The 14,381-nt window shown below is 43.6% G+C and overlaps 1 protein-coding gene across 1 annotated transcript in view; it reads right to left on the bottom strand.

Moving 5' to 3' along the window:
• Positions 1-13,883, bottom strand: part of AMBN (ameloblastin) — a 97,950-nt gene extending 84,067 nt beyond the window's left edge. The window contains exon 1 of the mRNA XM_086963112.1: positions 13,813-13,883. The gene's annotated coding sequence lies outside the window, so the exon portion shown is untranslated. The remainder of the gene's footprint in view (positions 1-13,812) is intronic.
• Positions 13,884-14,381: the final 498 nt, after the last annotated feature.

The raw sequence follows: 14,381 nt of genomic DNA, 5'->3' as shown, positions 1-14,381 counted from the left end.
ACTGGCGACATCTAACAGAATTTACCGTCCTCGTTCTCAACTCAACTACCTGTCAAATAGTGAACTGTTATCCATTCTTTCGTCATATTGACCCACTCCTACTGCACTCAATAAGACAGGAGAAAATCACAACCAAACAATCGAAACAATCATAACGAATGAAGACAGAACTTCTCAATCCAAAGATAGAGGGCTTAATACCAACAACCTTTAGAATGTGACATTAATGCCTGAAGAATCTGTCTCGCTAGGATAAATGATCATGATCACATGCAGTGTATACTACTCAACTGTAGATCAGCAAATAAACACGCGGCTGACATAGCAGACATCATACTAAGCCAGGAAATAGATGTTATCATCTTAACTGAAACATGGCCATCAGACTCATCCTCGCCATGTTTAGACCTTTTAGTCCCACAGAACTACTAGATTATGAGACAGGACAGAAATGAAGGAAAGAGTGGAGGTATTGCCTGTATTCAAAGATCAAACATTTCCATCACAAAAATTCACACTGACCCATTAGAGTCTTGTGAATATATGGGCATGTCACTTAGATGATAACCAAAACTGTAAACTCCACGCACTCTACCAACCCCCAGGTACGAAGACCAAATTCATAGACCACTTAATAGTTATCATTACCACCTACTCTAACCCGCAATCTAATGATATCCTCTTAGGAGACTTTAATATCCATTGGGAAGATCAAGTAGATAGTCAAATTACCATCCTTAAAACCTTCCTGGTAGAGCAATCGTTAGTCCAAGGATGTCATCTCCCCACCCACTCTAAAGTATCCACCCTAGATTGGATCATAGCTAAAGAGAAAGCGATAGAGAACATTGTAATCACACCATGTGACTGGTCCGATCACCATATAATCACATTTGAAATTCCCTTCAAGAAAACAAAATCGTCCTCACAATCTGTTAAACCAAAAAAATGGATCAGGGACACTCGAGGAACTAATATGGAAAAATTAGCCGCACGCTGTTCATTAGATTTACAAGTACCCAAGAGTATGGTTGACGTCAACAACCTCACTTTGCACTATAACAAGACAATGTCAATTATTCTCGAGGACATAGCCCCTCTAAAACTGAAAAGGGTCACTGACAAAATCAAAAACCCATGGTTCAATGATGCTCTTAATAAAGAAAGAAGATCAATGAGACTACAAGAACGCAAATGGCGACAACATCCTTTCTCACCCCACTTAACCCTACTAAGACAATCGAGGAAGGCTTACAACAAAAGCATTATTAAATCTACAAAAGACTTTATCAGGAAAGAACTGAACAATGCAGTAAATAGACCCAGGAAACTTTTTGATCTTCTTAAAGAACAATCTAATAAATCTGCTAAAGTAGCACCAGCCATCAACATTAATAGCCTAAATAGTGAAGATTTCTTGGTCTTCTTTACAGATAAAGCTGACTCTTTGGAGACGGAATTAAAAAAAGCAGCCGAAGACATTGAAAGCAGGAAGGATACGGAGGACGAAGAACTGGTTCAACAAGAAGTAAAGAAACCTAAAAACAATGCCAGATGGTCAGATTTTAAAGTGGTCAGTGAATTAGACATCTCAAAGATCATGTCGACCACTAAACCTAACAACCACTATAATGATTCCCTACCAGCAAAGTGCTGGTCCTCCTTAAACCACCTGTTAATCCCATTTTGGACAAAGATCAAAAATACCTCTATATCACAAGGACAAATCCCAGCCTGCCTTAAAACAGGACAAGTCATTCCTTTGCTAAAAAAACCTTCAGAGAACCCTTCTGTTCCAAACAATTTCAGACCTGTAACTAACATCCCATGCTAGTCAAAGTTCTGGAAAAATTTGTCCAACAACAATTGAGTCTATACATTTCTGAGTTCAACCTGCTAAATGTTTATCAATCGGGCTTCCGTCCAAACTATAGCACAGAAACTGCAATTTTGCACATCCTAGATGACGCACTGCTGGCTCTTGACCACAATAAAACCTACCTCCTAATCTTGCTGGACCAGTCATCCGCGTTCGACACTGTGAACCATGAAAAAATTATAGATCGGATGAAAAACAGAATGGGCCTAGAGGGTACAGTCCTTAATTGGTTCAGCTCCTTTCTTGAGAACAGATCCCAAAAATTCATGGTCAACCAAACCCTTTCTGTCTCAACCAATAATACAATCGGAGTTCCACAGGGAGCAACGCTCTCACCGGCGCTATTCATTCTATACGTTGAATCACTCACAGAAATATTACAAAAAGCAAACATCGCTTTCCACATGTATGCGGATGACACTCAGTTGTACATCAAGGTCGCATCAACAGAAGAGATTAAGACCATGAACCATGCACTATCAAGAACCCTCCAATGGCTAACCAAGAATCACCTGAAGCTAAACCCTCAGAAAACCGAATTCCTACTGATCACAGCACATAAAAGCAAACTAAAGTCAACAGAATGGGCCAACCTTATCACTGCTCTAAACTGTACTCCAAAGATTGTATATTCCACCAAATCACTGAGAATTACCCTAGATAAAAACCTGAACATGTTAGCACATATTATTACAATGGCAAAAAACGCCAGGTTCCACTTAAGCTATTTGCGAGAACTTAAACCTTTCCTGAACAAAACAGATCTAAAAACTGCACTTCAAGCGCTGGTCATATCAAGGATCGAATACAGGTGCACTACCCTGGCTGGGCTCCCCAAGATCCCAACTGCCCCATTGAAAGCTTGTCTTAAAACAGCCACAAGGCTGATTGCGTGATCCAAAAAATTCAACCATATCTCCCCTCACCTGAAAATGCTAAACTGGCTTCCTTTCAAGGCAAGAATTCAATTCAAGTTGCCATGCATCACTCATAATGCAATACACCTCAAAACTCCAGGTTACCTGGCCCAGAAACTTACGCTCTCCGGAGGTAACCGACCCTCTAGGAGCAAATCAGACTTTCTTCTGAAACCGGCTCGCTTCTGCAAGAAAAAGACGCATGACTCAGGAGCAGCACCAAGAATTTGGAATGCACTCCCACCAAACGTCAGAAGAATTACATCCATCGGAACCTTTAAAAAGGAAGCAAAATCGTACTATATGAGCAAATTTCTTCCATAAGACTATATTGGAGGTCTGCTGTCTATAAACTGCTCAATTTTATTACTGAATGTATATATGTTTATATGCTAAACTAAAGTGTAAATCATTATGACGGATGAAACGCTATTTTAAAGCGCTCTGCTACCCCACACTGGGTCATGTTAAAAAGATGATCCTGTTTTTTAACTGCGTCATGGCAATTTTATTACTGAATGTATATATGTTTATATGCTAAACTGAAGTGTAAAACATTAATGACTGATGAAACGCCACTGTAAAGCGCTCTGATACCCTACACTCGGTCATGTTCGCGCTATAGAAAACACTAAATAAATAAATAAATAAATGTCCCATTCAGGTATGGCCACCGTCTTTCCAATTGTAGGTTTATGTGATCAAGTTTGGTCTGCCATTGCAACACTTGCAAAGTGATTCTTGTTGTATCATTCAGCAATGTAGGACTGGCTCACTGGACTGGTGACAGCTGATGCTAGTAGAATTCCTATTAAATCCCTTCAGTAAGGCATAACTCATCCCCCTCATTTTCCAATTATATGTATTGTATTGTATTGTAATTGCATTTGTATGGCGCTTACTACCCCTGACGAGGTGTCGAAGCGCGCTACTCCGGGACCCATAGAGGATTAGTGTTGAATTTGTATAGTGATAGTGAAACATGCAGGTAAATATTAAGTGTTGGATATGTTAGTCAATTATTTGGATTCGGAAGGATAGAAGAGGATATGTTGTACAATCTGGTGTGTATGTCAGAAATGTGAGGTAGAATACCCAAGATGGGTCACCCTTCTCTGTTAGTGATGCCCTAAAGATGGTAGGGTGGAACATGAACTTAGTGGTGTCAGAGGTACAGTACACCCTGCACATTACCCAGTTCAGCTCCTTTACATTTCCCACTCCTTGAATTCTTTGCAACGCCAATTATGCTGTCTTGCTTTTAGTAGACTTTCCCAGGAATTACATTTTATGCTGTGGCAGACCAGTTACTGATGGCTGGGAGAAACACTGAGAAAAAAAGGTGTTTGCTTTGAGGATTGGCCAATGGCGGACACTGCACTGCATAGAAGAGACTAGGCTGATGCCCCACGTCTGCATCCTGTGCTTTGTGTTGTGAACAGAATCTATTTGCCTGGATTACATAAGTGTCATGGTTGCAACTTCACTTCCTAAATGGTTTCCATGGAGATGTGGCTACATGAAAAAGCAATCCATTCTGAAACAATAGGTTCATCCTAAAGGTTTGGGATACATTTGAATTCATTTGGACTCTTGGAAATGCTTGGTGTGTCTAGGATTGGTTAGAAACAAGTCCATCTTATCTATCCAGTGCTCACCTTTTGACTTGCTGAAGTTCTGCTCTTTGACTGCACAGAAAGGACTGGACCAGAAAAAGAATCCATAATTGTTTTTTTTAAGAGATTTCGGCCAACAGTGCAGGGCTGGGCAGAAGATCTATACGGCAGGGCCTTGCTGAGAAGGATGTAGACTGACTTGTGTGCCTAGAACTGTAATTTCACCACTTGATCATGAGATTAAATTCATGGTAAATTATTTGAACTCCTGGCTCTCTGAATCAGTTTGTTGCAAGGATTTGCTCCATCCTAGGTAAAACGGCAACATGTGCTGCCAAGAGGCACTTGACACTGCTTAGCCTGAGACCGCAGACAATGTTCCCAGGCCAAGACTGACAGACGTAGTACTATCAAGCAGTCTGCTTAATGAACTACTGCAGGAACCATGCTGGCATGTGACCCTAAAAGAGACAACCCCTGAGGTTGCCTGTCAATGCAGTGAGCACCTGCACTGTGAGCCCAAAGTGTGGCCCATTGACAGTGGTGTAACGAAACTTGAGGGGGCTCCCTGCAAGGTACATAGAGGGGCTCCCCTCTGTACTCAATCAGGAGCTCTCAGGCCAGGGTACTGTGCTGAGGGTGCCCTCTGGAGTTCGCCCCCCCCACACCGTGGGGCTGCAGGGGCCTATGTTACACTACTACCCTGCGAGAGAGGCACTCTGTGAGGTGGCACGTAACTGTCTAAAGCCTCATCCTCTCTGCAGATGTGAGGCTATGTATGACACTGCTAGCAGCCCGTCGCCCTAAAGTGCAACTAATTCCAAAGTGGTACCAGAGAGCCCGCATCCTCAAAGTGATGATCACAAACTGCACAGAAAACATCATGTTCCCTGCCCATCCATGGTGTCATCAAGGCCAGCACAACTCTCCGACTTCAGCTGTACTCTGCAATCCTCTGGTCCCATCTGTTAAAGCATGAATGTGAATGCTTGCACTGCCAAGCCTGCCCTCCAACACTGAAGGACTGTGCTCCTGCGGCAGCAACGCTCCAATCTCTACAGGTTCAGTGGGCTTCCAGCACAACAGACACTTTGAGCTTCTCCTAATAGCCATAAACTCTGGAAAGAGACTACAAACACTAAGGTACCCGTGCATCAGTTCAAATAGAGTACGTGCTCTGTGTGCTTGGTTACATGCTACGTTAAATTTGTATAACTGAAACCTTGATTTACCTCTTTGATTTCTCTGCTGTTTGGCATAGACATTCGTAGAGCTTTATTTACTGTGAAAACCACAAGTAGTCTGATGCAATTTAACTTCATAAATTTATTGCACATTTCCTTAATCTCATAAAAGTGTCATTCATTTTCACAAAAAGACTAAACTACTTGCTCAATCTGTTTTTGTGAAGGATACGTGTGCTTCCTGAACTAGGCATTCTGGGGCATATTAGCAAGGGCTTTATTGCCGCTTTAGCGGAACTTTTTGCCGCTAAAGCTGCAATTTCTTTGTCACCCTATCAGCAAGCTGTCGCTAACAGGCGTTAGTGACAGCTTTCTGGTGATAGCGGCCGGATTTCCTATCGCCTTGCATGCCAGCGATGATTATCACTAATGACATGCAAGGTGGGCGTTCCTAACTAGAAGCGAATGAAAACAGTCGCTAACACTAGTTCCCCTATTACCAACGCAGGCGAAGTGATAAAAAAAGTCGCGCTAAGCGCGATTATCGCTAGTATTTAACACCTGCTGAAAACCTGACTTACCTGTATTCCTCAATGGGAGGTGGATTTTCAGACTAAGCCCACCATAGCATTAATGTGTGAATATCGCTGGATTTCCAGCGATATTCAGGCATTTTGCCGCTATCGCTGGATATTTTATCACATAAATGATATGAATGAGAATGAGATAAATGTTGCTAATAGCATGTTTTCTCCGCTAATATATCCAGCTATAGGCAGCGATAAAAATAAATGCTCTAAGCACGTTTTGTGATAAATATCGCAAGTTCCTGCTAATATGCCCTTCTTTTCCCTTAGCAACCTCTTAGAGTAAGCCTTGACAGTTCAACACCAGCTCCCCAGAAAGTCAAGGCCTTTCGGAGTCCCTTGCCATTTCATTAGGCTCGCAGTAGAATCTGGTTCCTGCATTTCTAAGGATAGTAGCAATATGTGTCACAAAGAGCACCTTATTGCCTGTGAAATGTGCAGTTCATTGGAAACTGGATGATACTTGGAACTATTAAGGATCAACCCATTTCTGAGTGCTTCTTGGGTGAAAGAAATGCAAACTGTAATGCATGTGTTAATATTTCTACAGTGCCGCACACTATAAGCACTGCATATACTGAATTGTACATATCAGTACTGTACACATCAACATTGAATGTGAGATCCATGAAATATGCATTATACTGGTAGAATACTGAGGGCATTTGCTTCATAAACCCTAATAAAAGTAAACATTCTGGTTGAAACAGATCTACAGTTTGAGAGTGTAAAACACCTACAACAAAATGCAAAAGGTCGTTGTTAGAAAAGGGATTCCTGGTTGGCTGAGGTTTGCACCCAGGCCAGGCAGGTACCACCACTCTAGTCAGGGTGAGCTACGTACACACAATAACATAACCCGTGCTCAGCCTCTGGTACCTTGGCACAGAACAGTCAGGCTATTTTAAAGAGGCAATGTGTAAAGTATTTGTGCAAACCACCCACACAGTAACACAATAAATACACCACGAAAAGATTCCACAGAGGTTTATAAACATAGACTATTGTATTGTAAACAAAACAAGACCAAAACAACAAAAATACAATGCATAGATGTTGAGATATTGAATTTTAATGGAACACATGCAGTAGAGCGCTTAGAAGCAATTGGAGTTAAAAAGGTTACTGCACGCTGGGCAAAGTCAAAGTTTGGGCCGACCATTCTACACCTCACTGAAGCCAGTTGGATCTCTTTGTCCATGCTGTCTGGTGCCACTGAACTGTCCCATGGGGAACCCTTGTCCTCATCTGTGGACCCAGCTGTGCAGCACCTAACTTTAATCTGCTCACAGACGCATCCCAGTACGCAGATAGTGCCACCATGGCCAACAAAGTGATGTGGCCCATTCCACCTCTTGAGTCTGACTTCTGTCCCCAACCCAAGGAAAAGTATGTCCATAAAGGACAGCAACCAACAGATGACATTGACAGTTGTCAGTGTCAAGAGCCAGGCCCCAGGCCATCCTGGGGTCTCTGTCCTCTGAGGTTTGTTAGAGTGGGGGGTAGTAGCCCCAGGTGTCTTGCATCCTTTTTCCACTCCCTCTCCAACCAGATCATGAGTGATATCCTGCAACTGGTCCTCTAACCTAGGGTCTGTACCCTTGGGTTGGACAGGAGTCAGGGTTGAGTCCTTCCTCCCCTGTGCCTACCTCTGGAGTACTGTACATTCAGTTTGGAAGTGGTACCCTCAGAAAATTGGACTGTCAGGGCGCATGTGGTGGCCTCCCCTCCCTGTTCTCCTGACACTTGGGGCAGCTCATTCCCCAGAATGCAGCCAATAGGCATCTGGGGACTAATTATGATCCTTCTCTGGGTCACCTCCCCACCCAATTGTAGGGACGCCAGCATCATAGGGTTCAAAAAGTCCTGCCCATGGGCTGTAGTCACTCTGCCCTCCTTGCCAGTGTACTGCTCTGGGGAGACTAACTCTTCCAGAGGCATGGGCCTGGTAGGCCTAGTATCCGTCAGAGAAATGGTTGGGACCCCATTCACTCCCACCTGGTGGAAGTGAAGACTGCCACCCTCAGCGATCACCAACTCACCCTCTGAGTCAATCTCCCAGCTAAGGGAGATCATGGCATGTTCTATGACCTGCCCCTAGGCAGTACTTTCTCCTAAGTCCACATTGGCCACAGCTGTAGAGTTCCCACCAGTGGGTAGTTTCTTTTGACAGAGACTCCCTGCTTGTGTCCTACTTGAGAACAATCAAAGCAACGAGTTTGGAAATGGGGCACCCTGGGCCACCGACCACCAGAATATCTCTCCCTCTTGTCAGAAGGGACATGGAAACCCTTTCCTTCCCTCTTACCCTGAGACCTGTCTGGGTCTCTCTGGACCTCCCTCTCACTCTGGTGGGAGAACCTCAACCACCCTTTTTGGAGTCACCCGCAGATACCTTGCTGTACACTCTGGTGTTGACCCAGATGTCTGCCTCCTCAGCAAGCTGCCTTGAGTCAGAAAGCTTGCTATCAACCAGGTGTTGGAACAGCTCTGCAAAACAAGTATCAAGAATGTGATCTTTTACAAAACATTGTACATCCCTTCATAATCATTAACTTTTCTGCCCCTCACCAAGCCCTTCAGGGCCTTACCAGCATAGTCCAAGAAATCCACCCATGTTTGTGTAGAGAGTTTGTCACTGGCTCTGAACTGTTGCCTGTTCTTCTCAAGGGTCAGTTCAAATCTGCTGACTAAAATGGCCTTTGTGGCAGTGTAGTTGGTCTGTTTCCCCACATCTAATGTATGGAGTGTGTCCCTCCCTAATGTGGGCATGTACCACCATAAACTACCCCCAGAACTCATCTGGGACCCTGTGCACTTTCAAAACCACTTTATAGGATGCCAACCAATTATCTACATCATCCCCCACTCGATAACTGGGCACCATGTCTTTTGAGATAAGAAATCTGGACTCATGTGAAGACACTGCAAGTATGCTGCCACCAATATTGTTGTTGCTTGACCCCACTTGGAGTGCTCTAATATCCAGTTCTCTAAGGGGAAGCTCATGGGCTATGTTTCTTACCTCCATGATTAGATTCTTCTCTTCTAGGGCTTGCTACTTCTTAAGCTTAGAAAGGGCAACTTCCTGTTCCTCAGCCTTCTCCCTCTCGGCAACCTCTAGCTTTATTTTCTTCCCACCCTCCGGTCCTCCAACTCCTCTGGTGATAGATTATTTGAGGACACGCTGCTCCCTGGTCTAGAGCGGACTTCCAGTACTGGGAGAAAATTGTTACCCCCCTCAGTAGGCTGCATGACAACACAATCTGTCAGGTCCCTGCTCTGATCCTTCTTCAGACTCAGATCCCTCCTCCTTGTCCACTGCTCCTTCTGAGTAGGCTACTTCCCTTGCTTTTAGGGCTATCTGAAGCTCTGCCTTTTTGGCACTTCCCTTATGGAACACCCTCCTCTCCTGGCTGGGTCTCAGTGTATGCCTCCAGGTTGGCCAGACCGAATTCGAAATTGGCAGGTATGACCACAGATATTGCAGAAAAAATGCGACTTGGGCAAAAGGACTTTGGAAAAATCAAAAGATGTCAGAACTGGGAGAATTGAAAAAGGCTCAAGTTGTTCTAAGTATGAGTTACAATATGGTATTGCACAAACACAAGTTCTACCGTCACCGCTGATCACCAATGTTAGAAATGAGATTCCTTGTTGACCGAGGTATGCACCCAGGCCATGCAGGAACCACCACTATAGTCAGGTTAAGCTAAGTACACACTAAAAGATAACCTGTGCTCACCCTCTGGTAGCTTGGCACCGAGCAATCAAGCTTATCTAAAGAGGCAATGGGGAGAGAATGCGGCCAAAGGGCTAGGGTGGTCGACCTCGGTGTTGGGGAACTGGGTTCGAGTCTCGGCAGGAACGTTCAACATTCTGTGATTCTGGGCAAATCACTTAATCTCCCCGTGCCTAACAAAAATGAATGTGTGTCTGTATGTAACGTTACTGGTGCTCATGTAAAGCGCTCTGATACCTCCCGGTCTAGTTAGCGCTATATAAAACTCTCAACAAACAAAAAAGTATTTATGCAACACACACACAGAAAAACAATGCATACACCAAAAAAAGACTCCAAATAGGTTTGTAAAAATAGATTATTATTTTGTAAACAAAACAAGACCAACATGATAAAAATCCAATTCATAGAAGTAAAAATATTGAATTTAAAGGATTAAATGCAGTAAATCGCTTAGAAGGAAGTAGCGCAAAAAAGGATACTTTTGGTCATGCTAGACTGGGACAAAGTCAAAGTTCAGGCTGACGCAATGAAATGCCAGCTGGCTACGGGACCCATGCAGGCCCAGGTGAAGAAAGTACATTTCCTGGTTGGAAACAATGAAATGGCTGATGTCGAATCCCACAGGTGCAGGAGGAGTCATCCTTCGCCATGCAGTGAAGGTGATGCATCAGTTCCGAATATAGGTGCCGTAGTTGAAAGGCGTTAAGAGATGCACCGGATTTTGTCACACAGTCGAGTGGATGTGTCGATCTCACCAAGCTGCAGTGTCGGTCATATGCTGTCTGATGCATCGATCTTTGGAGGTAAATCGCTGGTTCCGAGGTGATGCACCGATTCTACTCCCGCAACCAAGTTGGTGGCTGGTTCTGCTGCACGCAGACAGGAGAAGCAACGAAATATGTGTTGCCAGTATCTTGGCCACTTCCAGTTAGCCAGGCATATGAGCAGAGGTAGAGACTTTGACAACCTTGAGTCTCAAGATACAGAAGGCACACCAACAAGCCCTTGGAGATCATTTGAAGTGAAGGCGGAGTTCAGCTCTCTTTCAGCAAAGTCAGAGAGTAGCAGGCATCAGGGCAACTTGCAGAAAAGCAGGCCTTCTAGATAAGCAGTCCAGTTGAGTCCTTTAAGCAGCACAGCATTCTTCTGGCAGAACTTCAGTTACAAGTCCAGTAGTGCCTGTCTTGGTATGGTCAGAGTCCCAGTGCTTATAACCAAATTTTCCTTTGATGTGGGGATGACTTCAAAGCAGTTCTCTGAAGTACACAAGTATCCCTTTCATCCCAGTCCTTACTGCCAGACTACCTGTGGGGGTTAATCTGTTATTTGTATGGGACAGGACACTGCCTATTCAAGTGATGTGTTAGCTCCTCCCTGCCTGCCCAGGCTAGGCCATAAGAGAGCAGATGTATGTCGAGGGGTACTCAGACACACCTATCCTTCCAGTGTTGTGGCTGTCTAGCGGAAATGCACAAAGTGTAGCTGTCACCCACCCAAGACGTGTATTGGAGACAGGCTGCAAGGCACACAGAGCAGTAAGAGCAGAGAAATGTCCACTTTCTAAAATTGCCATTTTCAAACAAGTAATGTGAAATTCAGCTTTATCATTAAAGAGGATTTATCATTAACATTCCTAAGATATGAGACAAGATACAGCTGCTCTTTTCCAATCAGGAATTACAGCTTAAAAGTGTATTAAGGAATTTCTAATGCTAACGTACGAGAGGAGTTGGCCTCACTGTAGTGAAAAACAACATTGTGTGTTTGTCACTACCAGGACATACAAAACTTAAAAGTACATGTCCTACCTTTACTTACATAGCACCCTGTCCTTAGGGCTAAGTAGTGGCTACCTTAGGGGTCAGTTATGGGTTAAAAAAAAAAGAAGTTTAAGACTTGGAAACTCGTTTTAAATGCCAAGTCGAAGTGGCAGTAAATTGCTCACACAAGTCCTGCAATGGCAGGTCTGGGAGAGGTTTGAAAGGCTACTTGTGTGGGTGGCACAATCAGTGCTGCAAGCCCAGTAGTAGCATTTAGGTTACAAGCCCTGAATATATGGTACACCACTTTACAAGGGACTTACAAGTAAACTAAATAGGTTAATTGTGTATACACCAATGTTACCATGTTTAATGGAGACCATTTGTTCATAGTTTAATTGATACCCCAGGTCCTTGGTTACCTAGTGGGTTCCCTTGTTTTTTATAAAAGTATGTTTAATGGAGAAGCACATGCACTTTAGCACTGGTCAGCAGTGGTAAGGTGCTCAGAGTCCTAAGGCCAATACAAAGGTCAGAAAAATAAGAGGAGGAAGGCAAAACATTTGGGTTGCCCCTTCCGAGAGGTCCATTTTCCAACAATCATGTACTTGAAAGAGCTCCTGCTCAACTTTAATATAATCAGGAATTTCCATTCCCAGGAACCATTTCTGACCTCCCCCTAAAGCTTTTGCACATCAAGAAGAACCTGCAAATTACAGTCCTTGGGCTTGCCTTGAAGCTCCAGGTCCTTCAAATGATGATAGGAACTAATCAAAATCAGACTTAACAACATCACTGAACAACGCACGAAGCCCAGGAGAACGCATTCATAGCAGGCATGCTTCCCACTGCTTACAAAACTAGCTCAGAAGTGACGTGCTGGTGTGGTGCCAAACAATTAAATAAATACATCGATATTGAACTTGTACATTTCTTATAGGGCAGCGTGAGGTCAGGAGGTTTTAAATTGAAGGGAGGTTTCTTTCTTTCCCTCAGGCAGACCTGCACGTTAGCATCTATTCCACTGAGCTCACCTTTGGGGACACGGGCCGGTAATGCTAGGCGGCTTGCACTAAAGATCAACGCTTTTAGATTTCATTCTATTCTAAATGTGGGAACAATTTCCTTTTTCTAACTATCATCGGTAAACTTTGCATCCTCGACCTTGGAGCAAAATGGAAAAATGTATGTAAAAACAAATTCTCTCGCCATGGGTTAGTGTCTAGAAACCCTCACGGGTGATTAGGCACGTTCTACAACTTCACATAACATAACATAACATAACATAACATAACATGGGAGGAGTTTTTCCTTTCAGTAGTTAGACAAAAAAAATGTATGCATTCATAGCATAAAAAAGTTGCTTGTTTCTTAAACTGTTTCAAAAGGGAATTACTCAAATAAACTAAACTTGGAATTTAAAGAAACACAGTTGGGCTTGGTTTCTATCTTTTTACCTTTGAAATAATTTGGAAAAGTGATGATAAACTTACAAACGTATCATATCAGGTTATCAAACACTCCAACTATTTTTAAGTTCTTATATTTTAGTAAGAACTTATGTAAAATAGTTGGACAAGGCTTCTAACTTAAAAAAGAATCATTCATGATAACCAAACAGTTCTGAGCCACAGAAACATAACACTTCTAAAAAGTTTGAACGAGAGATGCTTATCAAGCCAGTTGGGGAACAATATAGTTTCCTTATTGGCAATATGGAACCGTAAAATTTTCTTGGCTCTATTCTGTCAGACTACTATGATAAAAATCATATGTATTTACAATACTAAGCTGTAGAAAATAGATTGTATTCTAACAATGCCACCTGCTAATGTCCAACTCGTGTTCTCCCCTTTCTGAACTCTGCCACCATGGTACCCACCACTCACCAGCATCCAATGATGTAACACAAAATGATGGGGTCCCTCTGTAGAATGTGGTGAGAGCCCCCGAGCCTTCCGAATCTAACAGGTATTCATTGGTCTTAGGCCGAATGGGGCACCCCTTGAATACTTGGTAGCCCACTGGAGGTTGTGGTCCCCACCTGAGCTGCACGGCCCTACCAGCACCATGTAACCTTACAAAAAACAAAACATACACCGCACGTGAAACCAGTGAAAGTACCTCGTGAGCCTACTCTTCCTCCAAGGGTCCGGCGCGGACTTCAGAAGACTCCCAGCATAGCAGAGGTGGGTTGTTCAGTCTGTTAACTTTCCTTCCCCTTGTAGGTTTTAAACCCTTTCGGATTTGCTGATCCGTCAATTGTCATTAAAGAGGAACATGTCTGTGCAACTTAATTAGTTCCGAGGTTTCCTTTATGGCACAGAAACGTGCACATACCGCTTCATTACTTGTAATTGCACACTCCAACCTGTGTTTAGAGGATACGCTTCCCTCCAAGTGAAGAAATGCAGCAAGTTGACACAATCACGCCAGACAGCTACGTCACTGGCTCGTGATGGACCTGTCCTCAGTTCCACAGAGCAGCCCCCTCCCCGTGGCGCGTACTTGTGGGGAGGCAACGCACAATAGACGGCGTAATAGAGGCCCAGATTCTGAACGACCACCTAGCCATATCATGGCCGTGTGCCATGATATGGCTAGGAGCTGCAGCAGGACGTGACCACTGTGAGCGGAGGGGACAATTAGGCTCTACATACATACATGCATACATACATACATACATACATACA

Source organism: Lissotriton vulgaris, chromosome 3_1, assembly GCF_964263255.1.
Source record: "Lissotriton vulgaris chromosome 3_1, aLisVul1.2, whole genome shotgun sequence".
Classification (NCBI taxonomy): Eukaryota; Metazoa; Chordata; class Amphibia; order Caudata; family Salamandridae; genus Lissotriton; species Lissotriton vulgaris.
This window is presented reverse-complemented; position numbering and strand designations above follow the sequence as displayed.